Source organism: Pseudorasbora parva, chromosome 12 (assembly GCF_024679245.1).
Source record: "Pseudorasbora parva isolate DD20220531a chromosome 12, ASM2467924v1, whole genome shotgun sequence".
NCBI classification, from domain to species: Eukaryota; Metazoa; Chordata; class Actinopteri; order Cypriniformes; family Gobionidae; genus Pseudorasbora; species Pseudorasbora parva.
The window spans coordinates 45,531,592-45,549,823 of NC_090183.1; the positions used below are offsets into that span (position 1 = coordinate 45,531,592).

Sequence of the window (18,232 nt, forward strand, 5' to 3'; positions counted from 1 at the left end):
CTTTTCGGCCCCACTTTATATTAGGTGGCCTTAAGTACTATGTACTTACATCAAAAAATAAGTACAATGTACTTACTGTGCTCAAATTGTATTGCAAAACCCCTTTGCTGATATTGAGGTGGGATATGGGTAGAGTTAGGGACAGGTGTGGTGGTTTATGGGTAAGTTTAAGGGTAGGGTTAGGTGTAAGGGAAGTGTCAACTGTGTAATTACAAATGTAACTACAGAAAGTAATTACATGCAGGTATTTTTTAAAATGTAAGTACAATGTCAAAACATGTATGTACACAATAAGTGCATTGTATCAAATTATTAATTACAATGTTAGTACATAGTAGTTAAAGCCACCTAATATAAAGTGGGTCCGATTTTTCTTTTATGCCAAAAATCATTAGGATATTAAGATCATGGTCCATGATGATATTTAGTAAATTTACTACCGTAAATATATAAAACATGATTATTAGTAGTAATATGCATTGCTAAGGACTTCATTTGGACAACTTTAAAGGAGATTTTCTCAATATTTAGATTTTTTGCACCCTCAGATTCCAGATTTTAGTTAATAGTTGTATCTCGGCCAAATATTGTCCTAATAAACCATACATCAATGGAAAGATTATTTATTCAGCTTTCAGATTATGCATTAATCGCAATTTCAGGGGGAAAAAATGACCCTTTTGACTGGTTTTGTGGTCCAGGGTCACATATGGCTTTGATTTTATAGTCAAAATGTATAAAATGCTTAGTACAGTACATTTGATTTACATCAAATGTAAACTTCCATAACTTTTTCCTACGTTAATTTTTTGACTCCTCCTTTTTATTACTTTCACTTCATCAATGACCAAGTCTACATTTCAAAGCATTCTTGAATTACAACCATTTAAGTTTGCATTTTCACGCCTATTCTCAATAGACAGATAAGGGGCTAATATTGTAACCTTCACATTTGAGCAAACTGGGTTTAAAACTGTGTTATATAACATAAATAGACAAAGCACCATTTGAATGTTTTATTGTATGTTTAATCGTACTATGTTTTGTGTAACTGTGTAAAAAAAGAGATGTGTGTTCAACTGTGCCGAAAGCTTGAGATTAAAGCAAGGTCCATATTTATCAGAGCTGATGGTGAATTTCAGATTTGTGCACATGCAATCTCATTGGCATGACTGACGCTTGAAGAATGCCTAACATCTCAAGCGCTCATGCAGTTTCTTGCTTACTCAGGCAAAAATGATCTGGAATAATATGCGAGATAATTCCACCTGATGCGAAAACCATCGTTTGTAATGTATTTTGTTTTGCCTTTTACATGTCATTGTAGTTTATAATTACACACACTAAAAAATGCTGGGTTGTTTTAACCCAATGTTGGGTCAAATATGGACTAACCCAGCGATTGGGTTGTTTTAACCCAGCGATTGGGTTGTTTTAACCCTACGGCTGGGTTAAATATTTGCTTAAGACAACCCAATCGCTGGGTTAAAACAACCCAATTGCTGGGTTAGTCCATATTTGACCCAACATTGGGTTGTTTTTTACCCAGAATTTTTTAGAGTGCATGCATTTTATAAAAACCCATAACTGTCTTCATGCGTGCAGACAAAGTAAATCTAATTAGACATATTCTTTCATTTTTACTTGATGTGAATGTAGGAAACAAAATGCAAATAAAATGTTTCTAAAAATGTGCTTTGTGTAAGATTTTCTTTTATTGGTGTGTCAATATGTATTCCATCTTGCACATTAATGGTATTTTTTGTGCATGTTTTTTTATTTTTTAAACGCTTTATCTTTACTCTTTCACTTGATGCTACATAAGCAGCATTAACAGAAAAAATTATGTTAATCAATAACCAAATAGCTTTTTTAATATTAAATGTTTAATGTTCATGTAACCCCTTAACTGTCACTCCCCTTTTTGGGAATAGATGTGAAAATGCACTATCCAAACTTAAATGGTTGTAATTAAAAAATGCTTTGAAATATACACTGGCATAACATTATAATGTTGTGTTGGTCCCACTTTTGCTGCCCAAACTGCCCTGACCTGTCGAGGCATGGACTCCACTAGACCCCTGAAGGTGTGCTGTGGTATCTGGTACCAAGATGTTAGCTTCATATCCTTTCATTCCCGTAAGTCGTAATATGAAACCTGACACCGCCCACAAGGGGGGAGGAGCCTGCTAAAAGAATTTAAAATACCGTTTCCATGGTAACGCAATGTCCAATTTCAAAATGGTTTTCAGAGGGTGATTTGTTTTTGAGTTTGTAAGTGTTCATGATGAAGGTATAATAACACATTTACAATAGATTTAATTTTGTTTGTAAGTGCAGTGGATTGTGAATGCTGACTTTAAATGCCTTTCTAAAGCTTGTAAAGTAAAAATATAAGTCTTGAAGATTAGGTAAGTCATTGCATGGGGCCGATTGAATGATCTAGGTCAGGGGTTTTCAAACTGGGGTCCGTGGACCCCCAGGGGTCCTCCAGAAGGTTCTAAGGGGTCCCCAGAAAATTTCAGAGCATTAAAAGACAAAGCAAAAATGGAGTCCGAACAGTCTAATGGTTTCATTTCTAATGGTTTAACTCCTTGTTTGCCGTATACATACTTTCAAGATTTGTATATGTTTGCTTCGTATATCTTTCTAGCGAGTTTTTCTCACTATAGTCCTCCTTATTTTGCTCACTGGGGTTCTTAACACTTGGGTTGGGTTGCTTACATAGATCTACATTATAAAAGTTGCTTAAACACGTACATTTTCATTGAAAATGTTTTTCTTCAGGTAAAACAACATTAAGTATAGCCAATTTAAGTTAGGAAACAATGTGTTGTATTTATATCATACTTATTATTTATCTAACTTTTTTTATATATACATACAAATATATAGATGTATTTTAGGAAGGGGGTCCCCCATAAAGGTTCCTCATATTTGGGGGTCCATGGCATGAAGTTTGAAAACCCCTGATCTAGGCTACAGATGCACGTCTCTATTATGACTTTAGCTGTGATGTTACACCGAGGATCTCTCTGTAAACCTTCAGCCTCAGGCCACCCCAGACGACCTGTCCAAACACGTAGGTCTATAGAGTCCCTCTGATAGTTTCTACACTGCAAAAAATGCTCTTCTTACTCAGTCATTTCGTCTTGATTCTAGTCTAAATATCTAACAATTCTTGAATCAAGAATCATTTACTAGATTAAGTAAAATGACATGAGACATTTTTCCTTGTTTTCATAAAAATAAGGTCAAAATGAAGTGTTTTTTCTTAAAACGATCTGCCAATGGGGTGAGAAAAATAATCTTATTTCTGATTGAAATCTTGTTTCATGTTCAGGAATAAGATTATTTTTCTCACCTCATTGGAAGATCATTTTGCTTTTTTAAGCAAAAATATTTCCCCCCAGAAAACAAGCAAAAATATCTAGGAACAACTTTTGACTAGAAACAAGAAAAAAATACTAAATAAGAAGAGCATTTTTTGCAGTGTACTACTTCCTCATCTTGTCCCTACGGAAGAGGATTAGGGCCAAGCAAAAAAAAAAAAAAAAGCACCTCGAGATTAAACTCGTTAAATTTCGAGAAAAAAAGTCGAGATACAATCTCGAGAATAAACTCATTAAATATTGAGAATAAAGTCGTTCTGTTTCGAGAAAAAAATCGTTATATTTCGAGAAAAAAGTCGAAATAAAATCTTGAGAATAAACTCATTGAATATCGAGAATAAAGTCGTTCTGTTTCGAGAAGAAAAGTCAAAATAAAATCTTGAGAATAAACTCATTGAATATCGAGAAAAAAATCGTTATATTTCGAGAAAAAACGTCGAAATAAAATCTTGAGAATAACGCATTCGATCAGTGTTCATTGCAGAGCATACTGATAGAGGACATTAATATAATTTTGTCATAATTAGCTAAAGTTGATATTATTTTTTTTGTTACTGAAAGAAAGTCTGAAGTATAGCTTGACTTTAGCCCTATTCGGACTGGATTAGTTAAACATGGGGACGTGGGGGTGAAGTAATTATAACAAGAGGTTCTCTGTGATTTTAGTCCCGTCCGAATGTGCCATCTAGGTAATCATTACGGACAATGTCAGTAAAGATTACCGAGACTTTTACCTTCTGGAAAAAGGTCTGGAAAAATGACCTCGGGTAATACTAATCCCGTTCGAATAGACCTACTGTAAAAATGTATGGTAAAATTCAGTCATTTCCTGTTTAAAAGTTTTTTAAAAAAGCACTTTTTGCGACCATGGAGGCGCTTGAAGCATTCGGTTGCGTTGTAGGTGTTGGGACAAATCTGTGGAAAATGCCCAGTATTTTCCGCATATCATTTAAAGCAAAAAGAAGATCAAAAGCACTTATTAGAGGCACAACACATTTTAGCTGTAGGAAAGTGTCTATTACCAACATAATCCAATCTGAATCGTTAGACTGGACCTAACTGTTTATTAAAACGCACATATATAGGCCTATTGGAGACGGAGTTCAGACTGGCGCTCAGGTTGTGTTTGCTCACGCTATAACGGTAACGTCATACGCACATGACGTCAAGGAGGTGCGTAAAGCGAGTTACTCCTCCCACTTCTGCTAGTTTTACTGAGATGTCTTATCCCGTGCGAATTGGCCATTAATATTACAGATGTCCTGAGGTAAAATGACTTTACCCCCATGTCCCCATGTTAATCTAATCCAGTCCGAATAGGGCTTAAGTGATCCAACTCTGCCATGTCCTCTATCAGTATGCTCTGCAATGAACACTGATCCAATGCGTTATTCTCAAGATTTTATTTCGACTTTTTTTCTCAAAATATAACAAGTTTTTTCTCGAAACACAACGATTTTATTCTCGATATTTAATGAGTTTATTCTCGAGATTGTATCTCGACTTTTTTCTTGAAATATCACGATTTTTTTCTCGAAACAGAACGACTTTATTCTCGATATTTAATGAGTTTATTCTCGAGATTGTATCTCGACTTTTTTTCTCGAAATTTTTGAGAATTAACAACCTTTATTCAAATTTTATTAAAAGATTTTATGAGCATATTGGGTAATTTTGTGTGTTTAATTTTCGATGAAGCAGTGAAACAGCCAAATTGAGCTATTTTAAAGATTTATCAAATTTGTATGTGGTTCAGATACAATAATATTTAGATTTTCTATTTATTAAACCAATGTCCTTCATTGTATCAACTCAAATTTTTAATTTCAATGAACTCAAAATTTTAAGGCAACCAGGTTACTTACTTTTTTAAGTTAAACCAAAAATATTTTTTTACAGTGTGTGGCTTTGGTGGGTTGGCTGTCCAAACATGCAGGTCTATAGAGTCGCTCTAATACTTCCTCATCTTGTCCCTGTGGCTTCTGTAACCTTTGTGAAATGTTAACTTTTCTTAGCTGATCTTTACTTTGGGACTGTATGTGCACATGTCTCCGTTCTGACCTACAGACGGAGCTCTACGCCCGCTGAGATGTGTGTTGAAGCGGCGAACACGCGTTATAATCCTAGGCTTCCTTCTAGGATATTACATCACTGAGTTTGACTGCATGCTCCCCAGAGACGGTGGTTGTGGCGAAGAGGTTTTGCTGATCACACTCATCGCTCTGGAATGCTGCATGGATTCTATTAGAATTCCTGGAGAATGAAGAAGAGGATGAAGATGATGATGATGGCCTTCTAAAAAGGGTCTGGGAAACAGGCAGCATTTGACCTGCAAAGATAATGCAGTGATTTTGGGATTATTTTTATGAATTATTGCCTGTGAGTTTACTTATTTTAATCAGCACATGTGTAAAGCAATGGTTGATGCACTGTAAAAAAAAAAAGTGTTTTAATTGAAAATATTCTAGTGACTGATCACATCTAAATTTTTCAGTTAGCCGAATTGCAATTCTGTGAATTGATGTGATCAGTCACATCAGTCACACATTTTTTTTACAGTGTGAACAAAAGTTGTGTGCACATAAATTTTAAAATATACATCCCTTTACAATGAAATTTCTTCCATTTCTTTAAAAGCAAAAGACTTTGAATTAGTAGCTAGTTACTTTTAGTTATAGTAACAAATCTGTTTTTTGAATATTTTAGGAAAATAGCTGTTTGTGTGCTATTTAAAAACACTATGTAATTTTTCGGCTGCTTATTCAAAACAAAGGCGTGTCTTGAGTCCTTGATTGGGCAGAGCTTTTATTCTGCCGCGAGCGCTTCCTCTTCTTCCGCCCGTGTGTGTGTGTGTGTGTGTGTGTGTGTGTGTGTGTGTGTGTGTGTGTGTGTGGTAAGGCAGCGCTGTTTTATCATATCACACACATCTGAGTGTGTTAAAGTGATGTTATAATGCTACTATGAGCCACTTGTTCACACTGCAGTGAGCGAGATCATATTAGGCGGTAAAACACGGCACTCTGTGCGGTAAATCACCAACACCAGATTTAAACAATAAGACTAACTGTGTTGAGCTGGAGAACAATCATTAGTTTCTGTCCATCAGTGATCCAAACAGTGTCTAATAAAACACATCAGATATTAAAGCGGCGATAGTGTTGCCATGGTTACTACACACTAACACCAGAGGATAACGCGGGTATGATGTCACTGAAAGTCGACACACACACACACACACACACACACTCACACACACACACACACACACACACGGTCCGTGTCCTGGTTAAAATCACTGATTTTTCTGGATTTAAATATTCTTGGGAACATTTTTTTGACATATTTCAAAAAAATATATAGTGGTTTTTGGATATTTTAATCAAAAAATCTTACACATTGTGCCTTTAATGCAATGATCTTAGGCAGATTATATAAATTATTCAGAATTTTCTTAAGACTGTGAGTATGTAACAACTTATTTTAATTAGCACATGTATAAACCAATGGTTAATGAACAAAAGTTGGTAATTGTGACTACATTTAAAAATTAGTACAATGAAATTCCTTCCGGATCTACAAAAGCAAAAGACTCTGAATTACTAGTTACTCTTTTTAACTCAAACTAGTGTTTAATTAACAAAAATTTCAGTAACTAATCAGTTTCTTTGAGCAAAAATGTGCAATAAAAAAGAAACCTTGTGCTAGTTATGGTACAATTTAAGGAATGTGTTTGTTGTTTTGTTTTTTGGTCAAGATTATTCTCGTATTTCAGATTAAATAAATAATCATGGCTAGCAACCAAGAAGTCTTAAGGACTAGTTTGAATTTAATTTTCCCCCAACTGGCTTAAAAAAGTTATGACCAGTCTGAAAGAAAAAAAATAAAGCAGTTTTTATGCAACATTACATTTCAGATATTATCCACCCAACGCTTTCTGCCACTAAGAGAAAGGAAAAAAAGTAATTACATTAAGCTAAACTTGTTTTTTTCATTTGTAACTCACAGTACAGTAGCTCAAGGCCTACGGCTTCTTTTCTTCATGTGGCCCAAAGTGGGCGTGGCCTGGAGAAGTCTCCGCCCCCCGCCGTGTTGATTGACGCGCAACAGTGGCCCCTCCTTAAACTTTTTTTCCCTCCTTCGTTTTCCACTGAAGTGCGTGAATTTCATACCAAACCCATACTTCGCATTCCACCTTTACTGTCAAACCGGGAGAAATATTACTGAAAACAATAGAGCACCAAGATAAATATAAGTTTAGAGAAATAAACCTCGTCCTGTTCTATCGGTTGAGGTGTTTCCTAATAAAGGTGAGTTTTAGATTCACTCGTTCCCTTTGTCTGATCGCGTTTTTCATGCCGAAGTTTTCAGATCTTTGTCATATTTTGCATTTTTCCTCGGAACTCCCTGCGTTGGGTGGGATGAGGGACACAATTCCGTGTGGATATGCTGTAAATGTGTGTGTGTGAGAGCGAGGAACCGTTTTTAGTGAGATAACCGGGAACTTTTACCTCAGAATTATACTTTTAAGTTAGAAACATTATTTCAACTGACGCTTCCAGTAGAAGTTGAGGCGAAAATGTCAAGCTCGTTTGCACAGGGCCCTACAACTTGCAGGGTTTCCCAAACTCTTGTACTTGAAAATAAGCAAAAAGGTTTTGTTATTCCAGAGAATTGTCAGAGAGACAAGACAGAAGTGTTTGGAGAGATCGTTCGCCCCTTTTTCTGCGTTATCAGGTAAGCGTGACCGTTTGTTTCACTTGACAGTGTATAATATTTAATATTTAACGATTTCGGTGATATGTGTTTTTAAGAGCAGAGAGATGTATGCTTCAAACGTTATGTTGTTATGTTTATTTACAAAACCTTTTTCTTCATAACATGTGAAAACAAATTGGAAACATTCTATTTAAGTTAAATAGTTTGTTTATATATTATTTAACCTTTTAAAACGATAATTTTTTAACCTAGTTGATATCATAACGTCAACTGATTTCTGTGTATGTTAAATGGCCGTATTTACCTTCATGTGGTAACTTAAATAATTAAATAATTTTAATATTTTTGTATGAGGCTTGATGTTATATCTTTTATCTATTGTTTGTGCTATAATGATTCTTTTTTATAGTATTAAGACGAGTTGTTAAACTGGTTAATATCATAACGTCAACTGATTTCTGTGGAAAAGGTCGTATTTGCCTTCAGGCACTGTTTTCATGTGGTAAATAATTAAATAATTTTAATATTTTTCAATGGGGCTTGATGTATTAATGTCTGTAATATATTGTTTGTGTTATAATGACTATTATCATAGTATTAAAAACTGTTTTGCCTATTAAAAAAAACTTTTGGCGAAAAAAATTAATAAATAATTTCCGATTATTTTACCTCAGGTAAAACAGTGACGTTGAGTGATCTTCTTCCCGCCCAAACTAGCTATCTTTCCTCAAATTGAAGGTTTCGATATTAACGCTTCTATGTTTTAGGATAATTTTGACCCTTTCCTGGTGTCTGAACCCGAATTTGTGACATTTTTAATAATATTTGATCAAAAAATAAAATCAGTTAATCAGTTTTGTAAAATTTTTGTTTAATAGAAGTAATTTTTTTAATGGTCAAATTTTGTGGGAAAACCAATCCTGGCCTTTCAACATGTTATACAACATTAAATATGTGTGTATATATATATATATATATATATATATATATATATATATATATATATATATATATATATATATAATGTCAAGCCGTTATTTATGTAGCGCTTTTTACAATACAGATTGTTTCAAAGCAGCTTTACTGTAAAACAACAGCAAAATAATGCAACAAAGTTTGTTTTGGCTGCACAGCAGATCTAGAATAAAACGGTGTCATAGTCCATAGTTAAGTAAGTTCAGTGATGGTTCATTTCTGTTTTAAAATAGTTATTAATTTATTTTTTATTTATCTATACAGCCGATTTGGAGAAATCGGTGCCGTCATTGTTAAACATCATATCATTTGCGACCAGATTAAACACCTTGTTCTACATCAATGTGATTATTTTTAATGTGACACGAATCACAGATGCCATTTCTTGCTCATGAATGCTCATCTTATTGATAACACTTCCATCTCATCAGGGTATTGATTTCATTTTACTGTTATTTTTTTCTGGGTGAAACCGAAGTAAATAAATATGCACTTTTGTTTTTAGCTCTCCCACACATATGCAAGTGTGTTTAACGATGCTCTCCACATTCAGATGTTCCTCTGGCTTACTATTAATGGACAGGTTTCGTTGAGCAGAAATGTGGCACTTCAGGTTCGTCTTAGTCAGTTCAGCCCAAACTGCCTCTTCAAGTTCTGCTGCTTGGTTGGGTTGTCTTATGTTTTCCCTCCTGTTAGAAAGATTAGGCTTCTTGAAAAAAGGTTGAAATCCATTTAGATATAGGTCAAGTGGTGTTAAGGTTTGCCTAGAAGAAGTGATTGTTGTTGTTTGAGATTCTTTTCTGTGTTTGTTTCTCTGTAAAGAGACTGTATGTACACCAGATGTTGTGGGGCTTTTTGTTTAGTCAGTGGAAGTAACTACATTTGTTTTGTCCAAAGCCAAATCTAAATTTGTGCATATTTGAATTTCTGAAATTTCCTGAGAGATTTACACTGAGCGTGTTTAAAGTTTAGTCTAGTTTAGCTTGTGACGTGCGCTTTAGGGAACCTGTCCTGGTATTTGCCACTGAAGTGATATGTGCACTTTACTGTAAGTCACTGCCAGGGTATCCGCGGGGTCTTGAAAAGTCTTAAAAGGTGATAAATCAATTTTGGGAAATTTAAGACCCTTATAAAGTATTAAAAAGTCTTATCACGGCTTTATAAAGTCTTAAATTTTGAAAGAATTTTGTTCAAGCTTTGTCAAAAGAGTTTGACTCCAAAAAGTATTTATGAATATATTTATTTTCATCCCCGTAAGTATTAAAAAACAATAGTGTGCTCAGTCTGATATCGGCTCGGAGCACGCGCACCAGGGGTGGAAATTAGCACCGCCACCAGCCAAATGCGGCTGATTTTGAGTTGTGGCGGGTAAACTCGCTTCACCTACCGAGCTGTTTCACCTCTTTGTAAACTTTGTTCAATGCATGCAAGTGCTGCCGTATGTGCGCATATGACCAGTCGTTTTCTCCGTCATCACTCGCGTGGAGACGCGCTGAGAGACTCGCGCATCATCCGAGAGAGCGCATCTCGTCTCACAGCGCGCAAATATTGAGTTCTCTTTCATGTCTTGCACTTAAATGGACAAACTCACACAAGAAGTATGTCAACATGTCCATCTTGATGAGTATCCTAGCAGACATAGTCTGAATATGCCTTAAGTGAACTGTATAGTATGCACAGTCGAGAAAGACGAGCATATCCCTGCTTCAGCTCTTAAAGGCGCAGTAGCCTTTACTGCTGCCTGAGTGAAGTCCTTATATTTAGTTTGACATTAAACAATGCTCTTGATTGAATAGCTTTTATATGTTTAATAAGGATTAATCTTTCATTTAAACAGTTAAATATGCAGTTTTTACATTTGATTACATTATTCAATTTCTGTCCTTCTCTGCAGGCCAGTAGGCATGTGCATTATTATTTAATGAACACATGAGTGAGGTCGAGTTAAACATTTTAGTTTGAATTTTATTTTCCGGTTTTTGGCTTTGGTTTCGGCCAAGATATTTTATTTTGGTGCATCCCTACTGACAATGTTCTGCTCGGTATGTTGTCAACACGCTTTCTTCGTTGGGACTAAAAACCATAAAACTGGAAGCCATAAAAGACCGCAAATCTTCCAAATGCCACATCCAGGTAAAAAAAGAGCGCACAGAGCCCTACTTATTTAATGAAATGTATATCAGTTCATGTTTTGTGTGTGTATAAGCGAGAAAGAGAAAATGTCAGTATTTCATTGAGACTTGAGATTAAATAAACTGCTTAAGTATTGTAGAGTTTGTAGCATTAATTTTCACATGCAGTTACACATTGTCAGTTAAAAACAAAAAAGTGGCTGTAAAAACATTGAGTGGTAGACTTTAAAAAAAGTTAATTTCCATCCCTTGTGCGCGCCGTCTACGGGTGACGTCATGTATTTTGCAAAATACGCAGTTAGGGAATGTGTCGCCCTCCTTATGTTGCGAAACAGATATGCAATATAAACGATTTAAAGAGATTTAAAGTCTACATTCGACTACAACTGTTTATTAAGTTAAAGGTTTGTTGCCGATTAGAACTTGAAGTGCGATGGGGTCTTAAAATATTTTGAGAAGGTCTTTAAAAAGTCTTAAAAAGGTATTGAAATTAACTTCAGGATTCCTGCATATACCCTGACTGCTGTGGTACGGAAATGTGTGTTGAAAAATTCCTTTGGGTAAATATGTAAGCTCATGTGCTCCAGTGTTAAGGTTTGTTGTCCCTTATGCAGATCACAAACACATGGAGTCGTGGCCTAATGGTTACAGAGGTAAAATGGTAACCTGGGTTTCGATCCTCAATGCCGACAGGAAATGACACCAAATCTCTAGGGGTCCTATCCCGATGCCAAGCGCTATGCAAGTGTGTTCTGCTAGTTTCAGTTCTCATGTTCCTGTTCAGCTCCTCAATGTTTTAATATCAAATGCACTGGTGCATCTGTTCCCCCATGGGCGTCTGGTCTAAACCCAGAGGTGGACAAACTACACAACTTCGAGTAGAAGTAAAAGTACTACTGGTCAAAAATAACTCTGTTACAAGTAAAAACAGATTTGTACTTAAGTAACAGTACAGAAGTATTTGTTTTCAAAAGTACTCAAGTATCAAAAGTAAATTTCCTTTTTTATGTCGCTGCATTATTGTATTATAGTTGTATAAATGCACATTATGCCCTCATGGTTTAAGCCAGTCAGTGACGCTCCATCTGACATACTAGCATACGACTAACTTAAACTCATTTAAATACTTGTAGAAAAGTTACAAAGCTGCTGTCACTTTAAGACCGAATGCACAGATCCAATACACTGTTTATGTGAATACTTGCCAAAATGAGCATTTTGACATCCGTCTTCTTCCATTTTGCTATAAACTATAAATCAATGTTCAAAAAATGCTGGAAAATCATTGAACTTCACGTGACTCTACAAAAGGTGATTCCTAATAGGCTTTCTGCAACCCCCAAACCTCCCAAAAAACAAAATCATCGCCTGACTTTCAAAGCTGCTACAGAAACGACTTTCGACTTTGAGGACATTGATAGAAATGTAGTGGAGTAAAAAGTATGATACAATACTCAGTACCGTCAAAAAGTGTACTCAAGTACAGTACTCAAGTAGAGTTACTGTCCAGCTCTGTCTAAACCAGGTGTGTTCAGAGCATTGTTCGAGCGTTGCTATTGTGAGGAACTGAAAACCATCGACCACTGACCAACACACACCTGCTCCAAAGTCAATAGTGCAGGATTTCTGTGTTATTTAAAGGGTGTGTTAGTAATAAGAGCCTAAAGACAGTGCACAAAACACACTGATTATTACACACACAGGGACGCACAGCATCACACACATTTTTAAATATGAAAAAAAAAAGTATTCCTCTCTGGGGAAGAGTTCAGTCTTTCCGCTTGCATGTAAATACTTAATCCGCTTATGGTTTAAGCACAACTGGCTTTTAAAGGGAAAGGGAGATGAGACTGATTGGTTTATTGCACTTTTAGACTCAGATCGGTAAAGTAGCGCCCTAGATGTGTGTGTCCACGGTTTGCAGTGTGTGTGTGTACTAGTGTTGTCAAAAATATTGATATTTCGATATGTGTCGATACTGGAATATCTGAAAGGATACGATTCTCAGTTTTTAGAGTATCGATACCAGCTGCGCTCTCCTCTCCGACCGAAAGCGAGTTGACACACACTGGCATTTTCTCCCTCAGCCCGGTTAGCCTCTGAGCACGGCGAACGCGCGTTCTGCTGGACTTTTTCCTTATGACAGTGTGTTAGTGTTAGTGTGTGATCGGTCTGAATTTCGCGCGGGACTGCACATAAATGAATTCTACTAATCCCCGCAGATTTCGTGCTCACATCTGAAGCGCACAAATAGCCTACCGTAATAAAGCCGCCTCTGACATGATATAAGTGCAAACATTAGCCCCGTTTCCACCAAAATTACCCGGAACAATTTGTACCAGGAACTTTTTTACAGGAACTTTTCTCCCCCCCAGACCTGCAGCTGTCTGCGTTTCCACCGCGATAAAGTTCCGAGAAGATTAGGCAAATTATTCGGTGATGTAGGACTGCACGCGACTGTTCCTCCAAGCCAGTGACGGACAAGGGCTGTCACTTTTTATTCGATATTCGAATATGCATTCGAAGATGACGTGAAATATCCGTAATCGAACTATAAATAAACTATCCGGTTTTTAAAGTGCCATGTAGCGCAATTTATTTTTATTTTTTTACTGTCGGTGCGTTTACATGGAGCACTGTAATCAGTTTAAAAGTCCAATCTGAAGGAAAATGCTCCATATAAACACCTCAATCGTAATAAAAATGCCCAAACTGAATGAAATTGTAATCGTTTTGAGATGGGTGGATAAATCTTTTCATGAATCGATCAAACGAAACATTTCACCATGTAAATGACCTGACCGGATTACTTTTGAGTTTGCGTCCTTATGTGATAACAGCGCGCGCCCCACTGAAGAGCACACGTCGCGCTCATGCACCAAGCATGTTGACAAGAGAGGAAAATACATTTTTCTGAGGGATACCGGTAATCTTTTTATTTCATAAGAAGTTATGAAGATAATGTTGGCATAATGACACTGTCCCTAAGCCTATGTAAGCAAACAATCAACTTCTTCAACTGCGCCTGACATTAGAATTATTTTTTTCTGAGATGATTATTACACTTTACAACAAATGAATAGCTTTTATAAAACCGTAAAGTCCTGGTGGCCGTTGAGAGTTGCTATGGCATCCGTAAACACATTCCAGGCGCTGGAGATGACGGCGTTGTAGATAATTGAATATATTCGAATGCCTTGCTTGATATTTGATATCCGTTCGAATTAGATTTTTTTCAAAAATGACAGCCCTAGCGGACAGTAATCATTTTTGTGTGTACCGATTGAAAGATTTAGTGGATTTAGTTATTATAAGCTATTTATTTGTTTAAATAATCATCTCAGAAAAAATAATAATTCTTCTGTCAGGCGCGCAAGTAAAAAACTGCCTGGGGCAATATACGCTGTGTCATTACTCCAACATTATCTTCATTATCTTATAACTTACGAAATAAAAAGTTAACCCCTCAGAAAAATTAACTTTCCTCTCTTGTCAACATGAGCGCGGCGTGTAAGACTTTTAAAAATGCCGAGTTGGACCTAAATGCTGCTCAACCAATCAGCATGTTCAGCGCCCAAGTCCCGCCCTCGAAAGTTCCTGAACTTTGAAAAAGTACTACCCCGCGAGCAGGGCCGTTTGGAGGGGGAAATATTTACCCGGAACTTCATTTATACCCTGGTTCCTGCGGTCTAAACACACGAAGTACCACCCAAAGTTCCTAGTTCCTGGGTAAAGTTCCTGTGGTGGAAACGGGGCTATTTGCTTCTTTTTCTAGCTTATTATTAGTCACATACACTCAAAGAATTATCAGTGCACATCTGGAAGAGTATTAACGCAAACACAGTCGCAAACAGTTCAGGAAGAACGAGTAACAGGAGCAGTGTTTAGGATCCACGCGTCCGTTAGTCTTAAAGGGACCGCAGTCATTTGTTATTCAAACTACAAAAAGACAAACGGTCAACTGCTCTCGACTGATCAACTTGTGTAACTTTAATAGATTCATCTGTACGCTATTGATTTTTTTACAAAGAACATTATCCAATGTTGTTTTAAATGTAATTACTATGCATTTTTTTAATTCAGTTTCTTATCTGAATGTTAGACCTACCTGAAAAAATAAAGCAGTCTATTTCATTTGTATCTTCTATTCTATTGCATTTATTTGTGCTATTGTTTGTAATCTGTTTATTTGTTCTTATTTTATTACTGTTTACTCGTCTTTTTAAATTCAATTTACCATTCGAAATCAAGCTTTCTTGTGCTGTGTAAGCTATTGCAACACAATTACCCCATTGTAAAAAATACATTGAGATAATTTTAATAGTAATTGATCAATAATTGTTCAAATCAAACCGATGCCCAACCCTAAGGAACATGCTGACCACATGATTTTTTAGTAAAAAATAACAATGAATAATAACAAGTTCTGTTGTCATATTAAGCATCTTATTTATTTTTTTACTGTGGTATCGATTTAGTATCGATATATCGATATTTTAGTCTGGTATCGTATCGAAGTCATAATTTTGGTATCGTGACAACACTAGTGTATACTACCAATCAGTGCTCTAAAAAATAATAATAATTACCCACCCAAAATAAAGGTGCACCACAACTACAATTTATATATGTTAAAAGATTTAAAAAAGAACAGTCACATTTTTCGAGAAAAAAAGTGGTAGCGATTAAGTTTTGTTTCTTCCCAATTCCAATACCGGCTGCTGTTTTTATTTATTTTTAAGCAAATTTATTTGTTGTTTATTTGCTATATAACATGCTAAACTGGCCTTAAAAAAAATCTGTATCCATTTGAAATTAGAGGCATTTTAAGCAGTGCAAACGAAGATGCTACACACATGTAGCATGCACAGTTTTAAAGTAAATTGCATAATTTCAAGACTTGCACCGTGTCTATGACCGTTGTTATTTAATATGCATCTTTGCTCTATTGTATGTATTTGTGCTGTCGGCTGTAGTTATATTTTTTTCTTGTTCTTATTTTCTTTATTTATATTTGATGTCCTAATTTCCCTGAACATAACCCTACCGAAACCGTGACCCTAAAACCGTGATATAAACCGAACCGTGAGTCATTTAAACCGTTGCACCCCTAGTATTTACACAGAATTCATTCAGAATTTTGTAATTGACCTGTTTTTGCTGTGATTTTCTATATTAGTATATGCACAATTGTAGGTTTTTCCCGATTGTTTTAAAGTAACACATTTGTGCGTTGCATTTTAAGCAGGCATGCCTTTTCTTGTGGTGGGGGGGATTTAAACAGATGCCGCACGTTGCCTTTTATGGCTTCTGCGACAGGCCACATTTGTTGCAAATTTTCTGTTTGCTCATTTTTTCTCAGACATCACAAACTCACCCCGAACTCCTTCCACTGTCAGGCTTTGCATTTCAACGCTGCCTTTGCTCCTCGGTGCTAAATAGAGCTTTACTGTTTAATAAGCTAACAAATCAGTTTTAATGATTTGTTTGTTCTTGCTCTGAGCTCTCAAACCAGTGCCCAAACCAGTCCTGAAGTTTGCAATCATCTCCATAGCATTTCTAATGGTTCTCAGAGCTGCACGTATCCTCCCAAACGGATGGAGCGTGTGCGATTGGAGCAGATTGTTTGTGCCATATGTGTTTATGTTGCTGGCCAGTTGACAGTTCCTTTAGCTGCTTTGTGTTAAGGGCCCAGCTGAGAGCGTAATGAGCCTCTCTCCATTTGTGCAGACTGAAGCGGCCTTTTAGCACTCCCTGAAGAAGTGGCTCTCCAAATGGTGACCACTTACCTGTCTGTCAACAGAGCTCTGAACAAATATTTAGCTGTGTGTGTGTGTGTGTGTGTGTGTGTGTGTGTGTGTGTGTGTGTTTTCAAGCATCTGAGAGAAAGAGAACATCTTTGGCCTCCTCACCGCCCTGTGTTTGCAGAAGGAAACATTTTATATGCTCTTCAGTTCCCCAAGATTTAATTTTTCCCTTTCAAATTAAAGTCGCGGAGCCCGTGGCGAGACCCGAGCCAAAGCATACAGAATGTGTCGCTATGCTTTATTAATTATGATGGAGAGGCGGCCCATGAAAGCGTGTTTACATTGCACTGAAAATTAATGCCTGCTCTCGGGACACTTGTTTACATACATTTCCTTCGCGACACAGCGGCAGATAAGCTTTTCTGGCTTCTCCGTGGCCGTTTTCGGATTGAGGGAGGGGCGAGCTGCGGGTTAGAACAGTATAGCCTTTGTTTCTGTCTGTCTGAAGTTGCTAAACTTTCCAGTTGTTCTTGAAACCAACTGTTTGTGGCAGTGCAGAAGGGTTCACGCGGCAGTCAGCTACGCTCCACGCACATATGCACCTGAGCTGCATCTAATCTAATAATGTGAAATGGAAAAAGGAAGGCAAGTTGATTTATTTTTGGCCTTTTGTTTGACATCGTTTGCTAAGGAGATCTTCTTATGTGATCGTTATGAGTGAGCATGTTTACAATACGCTGATAACTCACAAAAATCAGTCCCGTTTACATGCAAACCAATAACGCAAAACTTAGTAGTGAAGTCAAAATGTAATAATTTGCGTATCCCACTCAGAGCATTTCATTTGTAATGTTGGTTGTGATGTTAAATAAAGCATTAAAAGGGCATTGCGACATGTCAGCGGGAAACATGGCTCATACATGCTCCTCTCACGCAGTTACAGATCCAGCATTTTGACTGAAACCACTTTTTATAAGAGAGCACTTTCATAATGTCTTGGGTCAGGAAAAAGTCTGAGTTTGCAATATATCCTCGTCTCTTATTGCAAAACGCTCGCTCTGTGTGGATGTGTTTAAATCCACAGTAAGGATATCACACATGAGCAGTTCAATAAGACGACAGAATTAACATGCTAGGAGAAATGGGCGTAAGGGGCTAAAATATAGCTGTGATGATTGGTTTATGACGTTACTCTGATAAAGAGAAAATGGTTAACACGTTTACATGATGACATGCATTGTTGGCTTATTAAAGCTGCAGTCCGTTACTT

The 18,232-nt window shown here is 36.6% G+C and overlaps 1 protein-coding gene across 9 annotated transcripts in view; it reads left to right on the plus strand.

Annotated features, from left to right (window-relative positions):
* Positions 1-7,546: 7,546 nt before the first annotated feature.
* tead3b (TEA domain family member 3 b) overlaps positions 7,547-18,232 on the plus strand; it is a 75,798-nt gene continuing 65,112 nt past the window's right edge. For 8 of the 9 annotated variants that reach the window (XM_067460483.1, XM_067460489.1, XM_067460486.1 and 5 more), the window contains exons 1-2: positions 7,547-7,699; positions 8,060-8,126. The gene's annotated coding sequence lies outside the window, so the exon portion shown is untranslated. The remainder of the gene's footprint in view (positions 7,700-8,059; positions 8,127-18,232) is intronic. The other variant, XM_067460485.1, reaches the window with a different exon arrangement.